The following is a 17,277-nucleotide window of genomic DNA, read 5'->3' as shown; positions in this document are numbered from 1 at the left end:
GCAACTTCTTCAAATATTTTATGCTTGGGATCTTCTCCTAATCCACTGATTACACAATTTTTTTCTGATTCTGGAAGCAAACAGGATCTTTGATCATCTAGCCTGTCACAAATAGAGGTGTTGTAGCATCTGAGCTACAGAATGGAATTGTGTGGTGCATTCCTGAAAAAAAACTGTGGGAGATTTGTCTAAGACAAGTGATAAGGTATTTTACAGATATTTTCTAACCAGGGAAGTTGAGACAATTTGCAATGAAATTACAAGGTCATACAGAAACTCTTTGGTAGAGATAAGAACAAAGAAGCCCCAATTCTCAGGTCCTGTGGTATAACAGCTATTTATTTATATCTCATGCGCTTTATTTATATGCTCCCCATATAAAGTATCCAAGAATAAAAGAGACAGAAGTTCTCATCCTGAAAGTTAGGATCTAAAATGTGAACTTTTTTGAAAGTTTTTGTTAAAATCCCTGGGGAATGCCAGATATCCCATTTCCTGGGACTCTTAAAGGTCATTTGTTGAACAGTTTCTTCTAAGCATGTATGACAAATTATTCCCTTGGCACAATAAACAGGACTCCAGCCCTTTAATTATAATATAGCACTCAATATCTTTAGACATTTCAACATTTCCTGTGTATCCTACACATTTCATTTCAAGGAAAGGTTGAACAGAATTAAAAGGATGACATTACCCAAAGATTGATAGTTTACCTGTCCAAAAGGGAAGGTTGTAGTACAAGAGAGCACAAAGGAAAGAAGGATCCAAACCAAGTTTTGATTGCAGAGGAGACTGGGATAAGAGAGTTTTTATTATCCTCAGCTTTTAGCCTTATTTACCATCAGGCTATCTTGCCACAAGCATGCTTTTTAGTTCTGACAGCTCTGAATTATGACCATTGTGGGATCCTATCTCATTAACTGAAATGGGAGAATAAAACATCAAACAATCATAAAAATAATTTGGCACTGTGAAACCACTTAGGAGCAGCTGTCAAACAGGTTGGAAGATAAAGTTCTAAATAAAAAGAATAGAAAGCGCTGCAATGTCCTGCCATATGCTTCCTCTGCATTATAGACTCCTTAATAATATGAAGTGCCTGTGTTTATGCAGAATAGGCCAGACACTCCATATATGATATTGATTATGCCTTAACCCCAATTTAGTAAAGACATACTCCTCCTTTTCCTAATCAGATATTGCAGAAGCAGTTTTCTGAAAACGTTCCTAATGCCAAGACATATTTTATCTCCGAAGGCTGTGGCAGGAGATAGGGCTTTGTCTTGCCTGTTGTCATGGCTTGGAGCCCAGTTTTAGGACAGCAAGGCCCCTGTGGGGCTCTTCTCCAGCAGTTTTCATCCACCAATTCAAAAACATACATCTTTATCAAGCTGTTGTTGTCAGACAACATTAGATAATTAATAGGCCATTTGTCAGCCTGCACAAAACATGTTAAAATCCCAAACGCAATCAGGATAAATATAGTTGCCCGCTCTCTGAAGGCTTTTTGTTCTGACACGCAGGCATTGCAGGCAGATATTTACTATTAAACAAGACTCATTATTAATCACATCTAATGTTAATTAATTAACCGCCTCTGTGCATTGAGGGGGCTCTGTGACTTTCAATTGTTTTAAGGAGCTAATTGGTAACTTAGCAGTTTGCATTGGAAGCTGTTTCTTGTTCTGTTCACATCAACTTTTTCAGCTTAATAGAACAACAGCGTTCATTAAAAAACAAGAATAAAAAGGGGTATTTTTAGCGGCATAAATTAATAATAATTAATGTGATAAGCACACATCTGAGCTTTGTAGGGAAGGTGCAGTGGTTTTGTTTAGACACCAACTACTTTGGTGGTGCAGAGTTGGGGGGGTGTGCAGGTACAAGGCTCTCTAGGGGCGAGTTAGGTGGGCTATGGATGATGTTGTACCACATTTCCATGATCCAAGCAGAGCTGATGGCAGATGCTGTCCACCTGGAGATACCACAACAGTCCTTTTGAGCTGCCTGACTCAGAGCTGCTGAGGAGCAGTAATTAGAGAGATGTCTTTGAAAACCCTGATGCCTTTACAGTTTGGTCCTAATTCTCCTTCACCCTACACTTGGCTCATCACTGAGCAGTGCAGAATGAGTGCCTCTCCTACTGGTGAAGTGCCCCCAAGGCTGGTGCATCCCCTTAGCCAGGTGTGTTTGCCTGAGGAAAGGAGCTGTTGAGAAGCAGAACCTTTCCACTTGAAGCTGTCCTTCTTCTCTTATTCTAAATGGTGTTTATTCCTTGTGAAAGGAGAAGAGAAGCAGGATTCTCCACAGAGGTTATACCACCAACTCACGTGGCAGCCAACAAGGTGACACAACGCTCAGCAGTCTCTTGGGCTGCAGAATTCCTGGTGAACCAAACCAGAGTGCCATGGCCTCACAGGGTCCAGAGTTTGGCCCAAGGCGACCACCAAGGTGTTTGTGCCACTTGATAGCACTGAAAACAAGTGCTATTTTTTTCCCCTGCATGTTTTCTCATTGTGTACATTCCATTCTGCATCCTGAGCATGCCTTCAGTGTTAGGGTGGCTGGTGGTGACTCAGCCTCGTGTAAGAAGAATTACACTGTGTAACTATAAAGCCATTGTGTAGAAAAGAGAAGAAGTGGGAGAGAATATTGCTTCATTACCTGTTCCTAGAAATTCCGCTCCTGCAAAACTTCCATGGAAATCAGCATGAGGCTGGCATTGAGAGTGCTCACCACATTAATCCCAAACATAACTTGTGAAAACTACTTTTGCTCCATGTTCCCATTATATGACTTGGGGGCTTAAGTGTCTGGGCTACAAAAACTATAAATCTTTTAAAATAGTTGCTGATTTCATCACCCACTAAATAAAGATGACATTTTTGTGAAATATTTTGTATTCAGACTGTCTGTCCAGCCATGCTTTGCACTCCCTCCTCTTTGCTGTGTCAATATTTGCATTACCAACCCTATTTTGGAGGGTTTCTAACTTGATTTTACATTTATTTTGGCGAAGAACGTGGAACACAGCTTCTTGCTCTGAGAGAGAATTTGTTTTAAGAGAGGATGATGATGATGGATTTTGATTTTGGAGAGGTGCTGGTCTCCTTGAGGGAAATGGGTTGGGAGGGGTTGGTGCAGCCTGGCTGGGAGTGTTGTCCCCCAGCCCAGTGACACTGAGATAAAGGTGGTCCATGTGCTTCTCTCCTGCCATGGAGCATCACCTCCCTGCCACATCTTGAGCCTGGGTCAGGGGGAATGGCCCATGCTGGGGAACTGGGGTTTTCTTAGCCCATTTGAGGTTGAGAACAGCATTGTGCCTCGATTTTATTGAACTTCCAGTTAAAACCTCCCAAAATAATTAGGGAAATGGACTTTTTGGAGCCTTGGATGAAAATACAGTCTCTAAGTTCTTTTAGATTGTGCCTCTAATCTTGTGTTTTAGCTGTTTATTTGCATAAGCATAAAAAAAACCTTATATGTACTTGTGCCAACAAATATGTTCCTATACATTTATGTGTTTATAACTGTATAGATAGGTAGATATTTTAAATTTTGTTGCATCTATAATGTGTGTATCAAGCATTTCCTTCCACAGATCTGCTTAAACAGCTCTCACATATGAGAACTGCAGGGTTTGGATTGTTTTATTCCTGCTGAAGTGCTGACACCAAGTCATACAAGAGGGAGACTTAACCTAGAGTGAAAAATGTCCTTTAGCTAACAAAGCCTGGTGCTGGGATTAAATTTAAATCAGTGTTAGCATTGCTGAGGAAGCCTCACTGGCTAAAGCTGTGTTGAGTGAAGCTGCAGTGTATTCTCTCATCATGAGCCCAACAATCTGCTTCAGTAAAACACAAGTCACAGGCACTTATCCTGAGAGCAAGAAGCTGCTGCTGTTGGGAAAGTTTAGTTTTTGTAATTGTGGTGCAGAGTACAGGGTCTTTGTGTCCCTCAGCCCCTTTCCTTCAGGGTGCATTATCCAGGCTTGAACTTCAGGGAGATGCTCAGGTTGTCCATGTCACCTACCAGGGCTGTGGTTTGGTTCAGGAGAAAACAAACCCTTCTCTCCCAACAGCCTGCTCATCACATCAGGCATTGCCTGCTGCCATGGGCTTGCTCTGGGCATCCTGGGGTAGCTCATTCATCTTGCCTGTAGTCTTTGGGGCTCCAGCACTGCCTGAGGCTTGTGCCCACAGCATGCCTGGCTGGCAGTGGAAACCATAGCTGCATCCTTGTCTTGGTGGTACGTGCTCAAAGAACCTAAAATATTATATATTTCCAACAGGGGCTTCAGAAGATGCAGGATTAAGTGGTTAAGTAGGCTTAGGTTTGTGTTTCAAGCAAGGTGCTTGCTTGAGGAATAATATTTATATTGGCTTTGTGCTGGCAAATATACAAGATCAAGACAAACCAGCGACTTTTGCTTTCAAGCTGTAACACTGTTTTGGGGAAGGGAGGGATATTTAAATTCCCAGCTAGAGGAAGAAGCTTCTCTCATCCAAACTCTGAGCTGTGAAATGCTGTTTCAAGCAGAGAAACTCCCTTAAAATCATAGAGATATTTTTCAGTAGTAACATCTAAATGTCTCTCCTCTGTAACACCAGAGCAGCAAAATTCCACAAGAGAGGATGAAAAGCATGGCAGCATCTATGGAGAATGCTGGAGTCAGGCATCACTTTGCATTTTCCCCACTTGTTCTGGACTGAAGGCCTGCAAATCTTCTCAGTCTGGGGTAAAACTCTGCCATCAAAAATCACAAAAAATGTCCTTAAACCAAAAGGCAGTTTTATTGAATTATGTAATGATTGCCAAGCAGTATCTAAGGCTGACCAACAAGGTTATACCCTAGACTTCCTCGTGGACATTTAAGCAAGTTTGGCTGGGGTTGGATAAGAAAAAATTTAAGACTACTTCCATCCTAAAAATGCAAAGCCATTTCAAAGCAAGAAATAATTCTGAAGAGAATTTGTATATGCTTGATTGATTATCTTATTTTAATCCATATTAAAGCTTTAAGTCTTTAGGTGTGGCTCTTTAGTTCTAACATCTCATAAATTATGGCTATAATGAAGCAGTCATTTATCCAGGGCTGATGATAAATGGCTTGCCCTAGGAAGAACTAAAGAATAGGCAAGTAGATCATTTTCATATTTGGTGAAAACAATATTAAGTACCCAGACCTCAGTGATTGCCCTAATAAATGAATAATCTGAGGTGAGGGGCTTGGCAGTCAGCGTAAAAAATAACCTGAGCTTTGGCTGTCATTTGTCAGGCTTTGCTATGACAGCATGCATTATGGGTAAATGAGCAATCAGCAGGAACTATGTTATGGCTGGGATGTTTTTGAGAAATTTATCATATGCATTGCTTGGTACCTTTAAGACCTTAAGGTTTAATGGCTATAGTGCATGACTGCAAGTGAATACAGTTCTTATTTACCATCCTATGCTTCATTTGCACTGCATCCCCTTTTTTCCATGTATTAGGGGAATGAACCTCTGTTAGTTTTGTTTCCCAGAACTCTCACTTTGCTCAGGATATTCCAGCCTGCTCCATGCTACTTCTAAGGCACGATGATATTTAAGGGATTTTGAGGATACTCCACTCACCATAGTGGAGATGTCAATTTATATTTAATGAGCTAAGTCAGTAACACATGGATCGGATGTGTAGGAACAAAACCCAGGGGAAATGCAAGGAAACACAATAAAGAACTCCTCCAAACACCTGAAGTGCAGTGGGAAATTAGTGCTGTTACCTCTTAATTAGCCATGAACAATTCAGGTGCAGTGTGGGGACCTCAACGAAGGGTGTTAACAGGTGTCTTGGCACAATATAAACCTATTTTTCCAGACTGCGCACCATGGGAATGCAGCACCAGTGGTGTGCTCCATGATGTAGTGCCTGATGGCTAATGGACTTGGGGTAATATTCATAAAATGTGCCCCAAATTTTTCCTTTATGTTGCTGGGATTTAACACTTTTATCTGACAACTCTTCCCCCAGGTCACTTCAGCTGTAACTTATTGGAAGGGGAGACACAAAAGCAGTGAAACTCTTATATCTCTTGTGTAATTATTTCATGGAAATATAAGAAGATATGTAATGATGGAGCAGATCTGGGGGACCCAGGTGTGCTGAGGCAGTGGGGCTGAGGCTGCAAGTGTGGAAGGAGAGTCCCATGCAGTGGCCACTTCTGGAAATGTTGACATAAGTGATATCATCAAGTGGGCACAGATATCGAAACCCTGGGCCTGGATTTCTATGAGACTCCTTGGCTGTGACCAAAAAGGATAGGAATTTCTTTCTGCCTAAACAAACACAGATTAACAGGAAAAGCATTTGGGTGAAGGAATGAGCAATGAAATGTGCTCTTTTGAGAGGCTGAGGCTTGTGGAGCTTGTTCTGGCATCACACCTGCCTCTTCACAGGATGCATGTTATATCAGATTGCTTTTCTCTTAGTTTTCTTCAGCTTTTTCAAGGTAGAAATGATGCCGGGACACAACAATTTTTTTAATATCTGGAAAGGAAAACCAAACAAGCCAAGCCATGATGTCTTCCACTAGCAGAAAATATTTTCAAGATGAAGCTTTTAGGGGAGTTCTTAAACACAACTTTGTTTTCTGCTCCTAAGGCCTCATTCTGTGAGGTGTTGAGGACATTACAAGCAATGAGAGTGTCTTTGCTTACTTTGAAGCTGAACACACTCTTTGAGAAGCATGAGCTCAAATGAATGTCTTTCAGTGGTGCATCAGGGCAGAGTTTTGCAGCATACCTTAGGACAAAATCCACATTCTTCTCTCTGCCCCACTCAAAGTTTGCCCTTCTGCTGTTGTGCTGTCTTCCCAGCAAAAAAACTTTGTTTTTTATGGCTTTTGTAATATTTTTTTACTATCATAGAAGAAAGGAATGCTAGAAAATGCTCTGATCTAGCTTTTCTTAAAATTTAAATGCTAGTCTGCCACAGCTTTCAATATCTCTTTACCTGCTGCCACTTATACCTTTCACTTCTCATTAAGGAAACGAACCCAGAAGATTAAAGCACTCCCAATTTAGCTTTCTAAATGGGAAGTGAAAGTTGAAAGCAGACCAGCTGAGAATAAGCGCCACTGAGATCTGCAGCTGGGCTGATGCTATTAGAAGAAAGAGGCCACTTCTTGCTTCTGATCTGTCATTTGAGGAAGCTTGTTTATGTATGGGTCTGACACCAGATGAATATGTAGTGCCCTTTCTCATTGAGATGAAAGTTCTACTTTAGACCGATCAGATATCACATCACTAAATACTAAGAGTTTTATAAAAAGTAAGCCAGCAGTCCTGTCTAAGAACAAGTTCATCTTTGTGGAGTCCAGCATGGCATTGGAGTCTGAGATTGGAACAGGAGATTTTAAACCCTCTTGATTGAATTCTGGGAGACTGAATTTGTCTAATTTGTAGGCTCAGAGGGTGGAGGGAAAGGAGAGCAGAGAAAGGTGGAAAGTTCCTTGTGTTCCTCAAACTCATTTTTAATATCTGGCCAGATGTTTCCCTGCACCTCTGTATCCATTCAGAGCTGATGAAGCAAATGGGAACCCTCCAAGAGCTGTGGGTCAGAGCCTTAGGGAACATGACTTGGAAGCAGAATTAGAGCACACTTAGCAGGAAGGAACTCTGTGCTGCCCATGAGGCACAGAGAGCACAGCAGAGGGTACCAGGAGCTCAGCTGCTCCAACACATCTGCAAACAGATGGAGAAATAACAGTTTATTTAATTTCTATCTGCAGACTATGATATTTGAAGAAATTACAATACAATGTAGTGTTTTTCATTCTACATCTGCATGTACAGTTTTTTTCTGTTACTATTCTTTTTGGTATCTTACTGCATATAAAACTGAGACAACTTTATTATAGACACAACTCACTGAGCCACTGCCAAAAGGAAGAGGTTGGAGCTGAGGGTGCCTAAAGTGGTTCTTGGGAAGATTAGAAATATTTTTTAATAGAAATATTAATATATTTGGTTTTTGTGATTTAAGCTTTCTGTCTGGGCATCTGACTCACCTTGCTGAATCTGAGCTGGTGTCAGCAAATGAAAGCCTTCACTTTTTCTTGAAATTATTTAGTAGTACAGTTTCAAATTGAAAATGCAGAAGCAGAGTTTACTGCCTGGTGTTCTCCACAGGGATGTGGATGCTAAGTCTTCAGTTTGAACTATGCTGTGAGTTAAGTGATCTCTGTTTATCCTCCCATATGTTACGAGTATCAGTTTGCTCTAAATATATTGGTTTTAAATAACTCCTGGCAAAGAAAAGGAAGGTCTGAATATACCATGTATCTTTTATTGCTTAATTGTTTATAGTAACTGTAAATAATAATAAAACAGACTGGCTACAAAACCTATCCTAGTAAAATCTAGGAGCAGTGGTATGGCAGAATTTCCCAGTTTGAAGGGACTCTATCTTTGACAGTTCTCCTAAGGTAGGTTATTTTGGAGAAAACATATGTTTCCATTTTCTCTCCCTCAGCTTCCCTTTTAGTCCCCAGGCTCCACCAGGGTCACAGCAACATTAAGGCTTTTGTCACTGTGATTAATAGCTCTTTAGATCATCTTTAATTCACTCACTAATGACTGAGGGTCTTTCTGCTCTCCAAGTAATCGCGTGATGTATGAGCCGATAGTACACCTTGTGGCAGAGGTGAAAATCATTCAGGCAATGCAAATATTGTCACGGGGACAAATGTTTTCCCTGTTAATAAAAATTAATGAATTCTACCCAGGAGCTAGTTAAAGAAGCTCTGGTGAGAGAGAGATCCAAACACAAACAAGTTCTTGCTGCTCGGAACCATTAATTCAGTCTTTCTAGATATGTGAGGATAATTATTATTAGTATTTCTGCATCTACATAATAGATGAGAGAGTGGCAGGTTGATTTAATTACACAAGTGCATTGCATTGCAGGTAGATCTGTCTTTCAGCTACGTCCACATGCTGGTCTTCACTTGAGAGGTGTTATTTTGGTGCTTTGTCTTGGTTATATCATGGATTTCAATGCTTTGGAGTCAATTTATTTAAAGTAAGCTCCAGTTCCAGGCTGGATGTTTCCTCCCAACCAAGAACCACCTTGGTCAGGATGTCATACCTGTAAAATGATGCAAAGGTGTTTACTTTATTTATAAGTCCCTGTTACACATCATAAAAGGTTGATGAAACAGGCTGTAAATTAATCATCTGGAAGAGGGAGAAATGCTTCCAATGTCTTATTATATTTATTGCACATGTATGAATAACAATAGAAATGCTGTGTCCCTCAGCCAGGTCACCTTCTGGGGTGGGTATTCCCATCCCTCAGTCAGGGCCCAGGCTTTGTTGTGTGCTGAGCTCTTGGAAAGGTGTTTCTTATTTACTGGTGTAGCACAAACCATAGTTAATGCTGTCGCCTTTTTGTTTCATTTTGGTAGCCACCAATTCTTTCTTCTGATGACAAAAAGCTATTGTCTCAGTGGAATAAATATTTCTGAATTACTTCCCAGTCCCAACCTTATCATTTACATCTTAGAACAAGAAAACAGTAAACTTTTAAAAGACATAATTTTACCTCTTCACAGTGCTTATCTACAAAGGAACATATTACTGAGGGGGGGAAAGAGCTCTAGTTGTTACTATTATTTCTGGTAGACACCCAAGGAGAGTAGCTAATTTGTTCTTCATTAATGCCAAGGACAAATAAAAAAGCAAGGACTGAATTATGCATTTATTTCCATTGTGCCTCTAACATGGACTTCCACTCCCCATCATCCTCCAAAAGAATTCCCAAACCTTTGCTGTGCATTTCATGTGATACCATAGGGCGCAATAATGTGGTTTTAAAAGAAGATGAATTTAGTGGTGAATCTTAATTGAAGGCAGAAAATTACATGCAGCCCCCCTGCTGAAGGAGGGATGGACAGTTGGCTGCAATCAGAGGCGTTTTTTGATATAGCTCAACAACAACCTTTTAGTATTAGTTCACAGAGGCCTCAGCAAAAACCTTAGAGTCAAATTTATTTAGGATTTGAGCACTTTTTTAAACCTGGGCATGACAACTGTTCTTTGAATTATGCCAGTTTTCTCTTTTCTCATGAGCTGAGGCAGTTTTAGGCTTGTGGGTAACTGGAGGTGAAATTCCCAGCCTGTACAGCTCTGTGCAAAATGAAAGGTGTATGGAACTGACCTTTCAATTATTAGCACATGAGTATATGTACCCAGGTTCCCCTTTTGACAACTAAATGCCACAGGGCCCAGGCTCAGCCCCTTGGGGTTTAAGGGCATTTTCAAGGGATTCACTGAGGTTTGGATGTGTCCCTTACAAAGGTTTTGCACTTGCATAAAACCCAAGCACTTGGATTTGAAATTAATAGATTTTTATGTGAAAACTTCTTTTTTTATTTATGGTAGAACATATAAATATTCAATGAAAAGGATTTTTAATTTTTCTGTCAGAAGAAGTGTTTGACCCTTGTCTCAAAATGCAGTGATAAATGATATTGTCTTACATATAATATTAATAAAATATTAAAAGAGCTGCTATGCTGCATCTGCTAAAATGTATAAAGCAGGATTCAAGAATGCATTACCATGCTAGAGACAGAATCAATTTTATTCCAGCAGAATAACTCTGTAGAAAATTAAGGAGGATTCTCCATCATGTTTCTGGAGATGTAGCCATGAATTATTTGGTGAAATCAAAATCTGGATTTCCCAGCTCGCGTCTAACTTCAGGAAACCAGACTATATTGATTAAAGTTTGTTTAATAAAAGAATTGGGAAGGGTTTTGTGCTGCTCCCCGGTGATAAATTGCTGCAATCTTTTCTTTTATTATCACCCTGCTAGTCCTCTGCTGCTCAGCCCTGAATTAGGCACCTAAACAAGATCCAGATTTGCCAAAGTGCTCAGGAGTCAGGAGTTTCCACTGGGAGACATTTTTTCCCCTGAACTTCCAGAAGAATTAGGTAATGGAGACAGCCCGTTCAGTGTCACAGAGGGAACCAGGCTGTTTGGCAGCCCTGACCTAAAAGGTTTCAATTTTCTGGGTGTTGTTACTTCTACATTTTCAGGAGTGTGGCTCTCTCTACATCACCCTCTGCTTCTGGTCGTGGCTGGGGTGAGAGGAGACAGCAATCCTCCAGAAAGCCTCTCTCCTAAAATACCTGAACTCCTCCTATCACCTCAGGTGGCTGAGTATCAACCACTTCCCTTGACACTGAATTTCAAGCAGGTGGAACAGCTTGGCTGGAATAAGGCTGTTAAAGTTTTACTGGAGCATAATCTGCCTTTAGGAAAAAAATGTATTGTTTCAGTGGAAAATTCTGACTCTGAATACATTATGTGTGCACACAGCAATTATTATGGGAAGGGCTTTATATTAGGACAGCATTTTGTCCAGCCATGCAGCATGAGATCCTTATGATGAACCAAGTCACCCAAAAGAGCCTCAGTGCACACACAGCAGGTTTGAATTTTTGAGTTTCTTGCTGATTTTTATATTCTTGGGCTTAGTGTCTCATATTTAGTTTTTTCTAGTCCAGCTCTCTCTTCTGTGCAGGGGAATAAAAGGTTCCACAGTGCAGAGGAAATGAGGATGAAACCAGGCCCAGGGCAAAGTGACTTCACTTGCTTCCTAATTGGTTTGAGGTGGGAAAAGCCAAGGAAGGAAACCAGTAGGTCTGTCCCAATCCCTGTCTCTGTTTTTCCATCAAGCTTGATGAGCTGAAGCCCCAAAGTCATCCATGCTTGGGGTTTTGTGGGTTAAAAGCCACCAAAAATGGAGCTGTTCTCTCCACATCCAAATCAATAGGTGGCAAATGGGCATAAGAGAAGGAGGCCTGAGCATCTCATGAAACCAATTTAAAAAAAAAAAAAAAAAATTAATCACTTGCAGTAGAATCCGAGCCCTGCAGGTTGTACAGGATGTGAAGGATTTATATTGGATGATTGTCTAATCTCCCGTGCAAGTGGAACTTCTTTGGCCTTATTTTGAACCTGGAGTAATAAAGAAGGAAGTGAAAGCAAAGGTAAACTTAAAGTATTGTTTTACTCTAAATGCTTTCAGTAAAGGGCCTTGTTATCTAATGATTGGTACTGGATGGCTGGTATAAATCGTGCTGTTTGTTCCCTGCACTCGTGGCAAAGGAAAGCAGAGGCAAAAGGAAATCAATTGGAACTAGCAGGTAACAAATGACCAGTCTTAGGCAAGCATAGCAGATGGGGAAAATAGAGTTGTGGGCATACATTATTGGGAAATGCAGCGGTGACTTTCCTTGTTATTTAAGAAATGCAGCAAATAATGAATACTTTTGATGGAGGGAGCTGCTCAGATAATTAAGAACGTGCAGGTGTTTGAATATTGAGTCATATTTTCAATATTTTCTTAGATGTTCTTGCCCTTCACACTGGATTGCCAAAAGGGGAAGGAGAATGTGTGGTGGCAGCTTTAGTGGAGAGAGGCAAGGCCACTTTGTGCCAGAAGAGTGCTGATGGAGCCAGCCTGGCAGTGCACTGTCCAGAGGCAATTCTGGAGTTGCCTGGGACTTTGGGAAATGTTTTGGCACTACTGTGCCACAGTGAGCCCTGCAGAGTGGCTACAATATTGTCAGATCTGAATTCAGATGAGGTTAAGTTATAGCAGCTTTCTGTTTGGGGATTTCTCTCTTTTCTGGTAGATCTTTACTGTTCAAAAAGATTAATTTTCCTGGAGCACGAAAAATCCCATAAAGCTCAAGAACAAGCTCTGCTACAGTGTCAGGGTTTTTCTGGAGATACAAGCAGGAAAAGGACCAACTGGGGAACAAGTCTTTCTGCAAGGACATGGTGGGATCCCTGGCTGTGGGAGCAGGGCTGGATCAAACAGAGTGTGGGCAATAGTGAGTTTTTATCCTCCTTACTTGCCATATATACCCAAACCACCAACTTTGCACCCCTGGTGCAAGCAAGACTTTAGAAACCTGGAGCTGGGTGTAGGGAAGAGAAATGTCCTGTGTGTGAGCAAGCACTGGGTCACACAGAGATGGGAATCTTAATTCTTCATGGTTTCAAAGACCATCCAGACCACGCTGTGAGGGACTCTGTGCTTGCCCTGTGTGAGGGGTGATGGTCAAAGTCCCCTCTAGATGGGCTGGTTCAGGATTTGGCCTCCTACTGTGCTCACTAGGCTCATTGGAGAGCCTGGTCTGAGTTATTAGTCCTTTACACATGGTTCTGTGTATGCAGGTAATGGGGACAGCTCTTTTTAAAAAAGTTTTCTCAAAGCATCTTAACAATATTCCCTGTGTGTTGCCCACAGTCTATTAGCTCTGCAAGGAAATCCAAAAGTGCTACAGGGGGGATACCCTAACACCTCGAAAAGTATCAGTAAAAATTGCTGAAAGCATTAAAAATAAATGAATCATAGGGTGAGAACTAGCATGACAGGTAAATAGGCAGGACATAAAATGCCCCTGGAATCTGTGGGATATTTGCAGGTACAAGGGGGCTTCTAAGTCAAGGTTCATTTACAATGTCTGGTGCCTCTCTCCAGGAAAGATTTCTAATAGATTCAAGGAGACTCCAAGATTTTAGTGGGTCTTGGGAGAAGAAAGGCAGCTCTGTAAGGAAAGAGGTTTGGTTTGTTTATGGAGAAAACTCCCCAGTCACGTTCCATATTGTGTCCTGCTTGGAAGAACAACCAAAGGCTTTCACCCTGTGCTGGAGAAGGAGTTTCTGTGCAGTGGCCACAGCTATTGTACAGAAACACCACCCCCAGGGCATGGGAGCCTACCTGGAGATGGGCTGCAGCCTCCTAGAAAGCCTCTGCTCCATCAGGAAATCATTTGTGTTTTACAATTAGATGTTGGTTGAATTTTTTTTTTTTTCTATTTTTTTACTGCCCAGGATCTGTTCCAGCCTGTGGCTGCAGCACTGTCTGAATGGTGGAGCCTTGCCAAAAGTGAGCAGTGTCAAATACTCTGTTTTACCATAACAAGTGCAGAGGTGAATGAGCACTGTCAAGAAAGCACCATGAATACTCTTTTCCGTTATTAACTGAATTTATTATTTTGCTGGTAAGAGTTACCAGCAGAAGGTGAACATTAATTTCACATCTGCATGAGCCTGAGCTGGAAATGTTTGGGGGCTCATTGGACTGGGGTGGGGGTGGAAGCAAGCTCTGACTGCTCGTTGCTAAACAAAACAGTGAAAATCACAAATATTTCCAGTCAGTCGTGACTTTAAAAATATCCAGAAGTGCATTTGGATTTGGGAGCATGTAAAAGAATATCATAATCTGCTCAGGCTATTATGAGAAACAGAAACAGGTTGAGTAAATCATTACCTAGTTTTATTCACCCAGTTTGTGCAAGTCTAACACCACAGCCTTGTGAGCCTTGGTGGAGTAAAACAATGTGCTTGGCCTCCTCTGGTTGCACAGCAGCCCCAGCAGTAGCTGGGTTGTTGGGTAAATGAAAGTGCTTTTATTTATACTGCTTCAACAGCTCTGAGAATCCTCTTTGTTCGCAATAGTCACAGGAATTGCAGTAGGTGTTTCAGTGCTTGGGTTTTTCAGCCAAACCCAAAGCTTTAAGGAAATCACTGCTAGTGTGTACAGAGGAATATTTCACTCATTTTCTCATCAAGAGGGAAGCTCACTGTTCGTCCCAGAAGGATTCAATGGAGATATATCCTCCTAGAATGGTGCAAGGAGATAAAACCCATCCAGTTAATCTGGATCAAACCTCCAGACTTTGGGGGTTGAAGGGGTTTAAGGAATTCTTCAGCGCCTTGGAATTAAAGTTAGTAAAGTACAGCTCTGACACAGCTCTAGGACAGATTCTGCAAAGTCTTCCACCCTCCCTAAAAGTTGCCCTGTACTGCTCTGAATCCACCCCTGGCATGGGAACAGCAATGGTGTGACTAGAGATGCCAATGCAGATTGACCTAATTCCTGATGGAAGGCAAAGGGAGCAGAAACAACTGTTTCATTTTAAAAACAATTCTAATTTTAGGTTGTTAGTGCTTTTAAGTAACTTTGGGTTGTAGGGGCTTGACATGGCATTGTCCTTTCAGCTTTCCCACTGGGAGAGAGGTGTCTTCTCTCTTGGTTTGCGGATAGCATTGCCTGGGGGATGCTCTTTCATCAGAGTTGGATTTTTTTTTTTAAATGGAGAAACAGATTTGCAGACTAGTTATCTTAATTTATGAACTGAATATTTAGAATGTGGAGATGACTTCACTGAGCTGCTTTTAAAAGTTTATTTCATTTTTAATTACAAAAGCAAATAGAAATATTCAAATCAGATCACACTAATTAGCAGAGCTAATTATGTTTTCCCAAGCATCTCTCTTCTTACCTATTCTGCAATGAAAAAAAAAATCTTTTGCTCACAATGTAAAACAGGGGGAAGGAGATTGCCATGACAATTAGCAGTAATTAATGAGAAGCTTTGAATTGCTTCGTGTTAACCTCAGCATCCATTAGTAGAAAAGGCTTGGATTTGCCCTCTGAGGGGTTTGGGTAGGCACAAACTCTTCCTCTCCCAGAAGGGAAGCAAAGACATGAGGGAATACAGCAAGGAGTTAAAATGGCTTTACCCACTCTTTAGTGAGTGTTAGAAATAGTCCCATGCACCTGCTGCAGATTCACATCTGTCAATGCACTTCCAACAAATAAAATGATACCAGTAAATGTTTTAATTAAAAGGAATTTTTACTTCCTTAGAGCCTATTTATCTTGAATAAATGCATGATCACTGCAGCTGCTCGTAGGTGGTTACTTATTTTCTACAGAAGCTTGTTTTTTGTTTTTGTTTTTTCTCACACTGGAAGGAAAATAAGTCTCTGGAATTTTTTATGGAAGGGAGATGTATTATAAAATAACTTTTTAAAAATATTAGTAAGATCAAGTTTCTTCCAAGAAAGGCCTTTTTAATGAAAGGTTTCTCTCTGCCCTGAGACATACTGACATATAATGGAGTTACCTGAAATCAGAACTAAAAATAAATATTGCTGAAAATATTTTCAGTTATGATTAATTTTCAAAGACATTATGGTTAAATAAAAATATTAAAAACATTAGGTCAAGCTTCTACATTTGCATTTTACAGCTTTTGTCCATACTGCTTGTCCTCTACATCCATGGCACACATGAAATTTGTATGACAGAGCCTGGTAATAGTGCAACAGAGAGCACAGATGACATCTTGCCCTTTGTAATCAATCAGTAGTTTTCCTTTAACAGCAGAGAGATCAGAATTTAATTGATATTCTTTGGATTGGTCCATAAAATGCTTCCAAGTGGTTTGTACAACTGCACACCCTGTGTGGCCAGTAGATGATATTCACATCTAGGGATGTTTTCCTTTGGAAATATTTAGATTTGAAGTTGTGAGCCCCATGAGCAGCTCCTTCCTGAGAAGTGACATGTGGGAGTTGAGAAACAGATCCATCTTCTGCACTGCTGCTTCCCTGTAATTGCTTCCTGAAAGCAACTTGTCCTGGATGTGATTTCTGCAGCAAAGTGAGAAGAAGTCACATTAACCCACTGAAAGGGGAGATGCTGCTTTCAATTCTTCTCTTGCCCTTGCTTTCTCTCCTGATTTATGCATTCATTGTATATTTGCTCCTGACACAAGTTTGTGTTGTCTCTGTCACAGTGGCTGGGATATTTCTCTTCCTGAGGCTCCTGGGTCTTAGGCTTGCACCGTCTCTAATTGAACAGCTGGTGATTGATAATTGAATACAAGAATAAGCTAAAAAGCTTGGCTTGTGCAGCTGAGGAAAATGAAGGCTGATAGAGGTTATGTCTGATACTGAAGGTGACAAACACTCCCAGCAAACCATTTAAGCTAAAGGACAGTGCTGGAACAAGTACAAATGGGCAATAAAGTGTCCATGAATATTCCGAGGCCAGAAATGAGCTTTCTAGTGAGAAGAGGGTGAAAAGGAGGACCACCTTCTCCATGGGAGTGATGGAGTGAGGACTCCACGCTGACAGAGCTGTGTGAAAGGTGTCTCCAAACACCATATTGGTGCCCCAGTGCCCTGGTGGGGCAGGTCACCATGAGGCCACTGCTTTTGGTGGATGTATAATAGGAGGCATGGATTTCCTGGTCTGGCATCCATGTTTGTAACCCCTTTTGTTACAAATCACAGGAATCTGCCCATTTTGTTGAGTTTCATACACTCCAAAAGGATGAAAACAAGGCAAAAGACAATAAGACTCATTTTAACATCTTCCCTCTCCTTTCTGCTGCTGCCAGACTTTTTGCATCCCAGGCT

The 17,277-nt window shown here is 41.0% G+C and overlaps 1 protein-coding gene across 5 annotated transcripts in view; it reads left to right on the top strand.

Annotated features, from left to right (window-relative positions):
• MECOM (MDS1 and EVI1 complex locus) overlaps positions 1-17,277 on the top strand; it is a 330,442-nt gene that overhangs the window by 111,625 nt on the left and 201,540 nt on the right. The window lies entirely within an intron of this gene.

The sequence above is a fragment of the Zosterops lateralis genome (assembly GCF_965231275.1).
Source record: "Zosterops lateralis genome assembly, chromosome: 10".
NCBI lineage: Eukaryota > Metazoa > Chordata > Aves > Passeriformes > Zosteropidae > Zosterops > Zosterops lateralis.
Note: the sequence above shows the minus strand (reverse complement) of the source record. Positions and strands in the feature narration are given on the sequence as shown.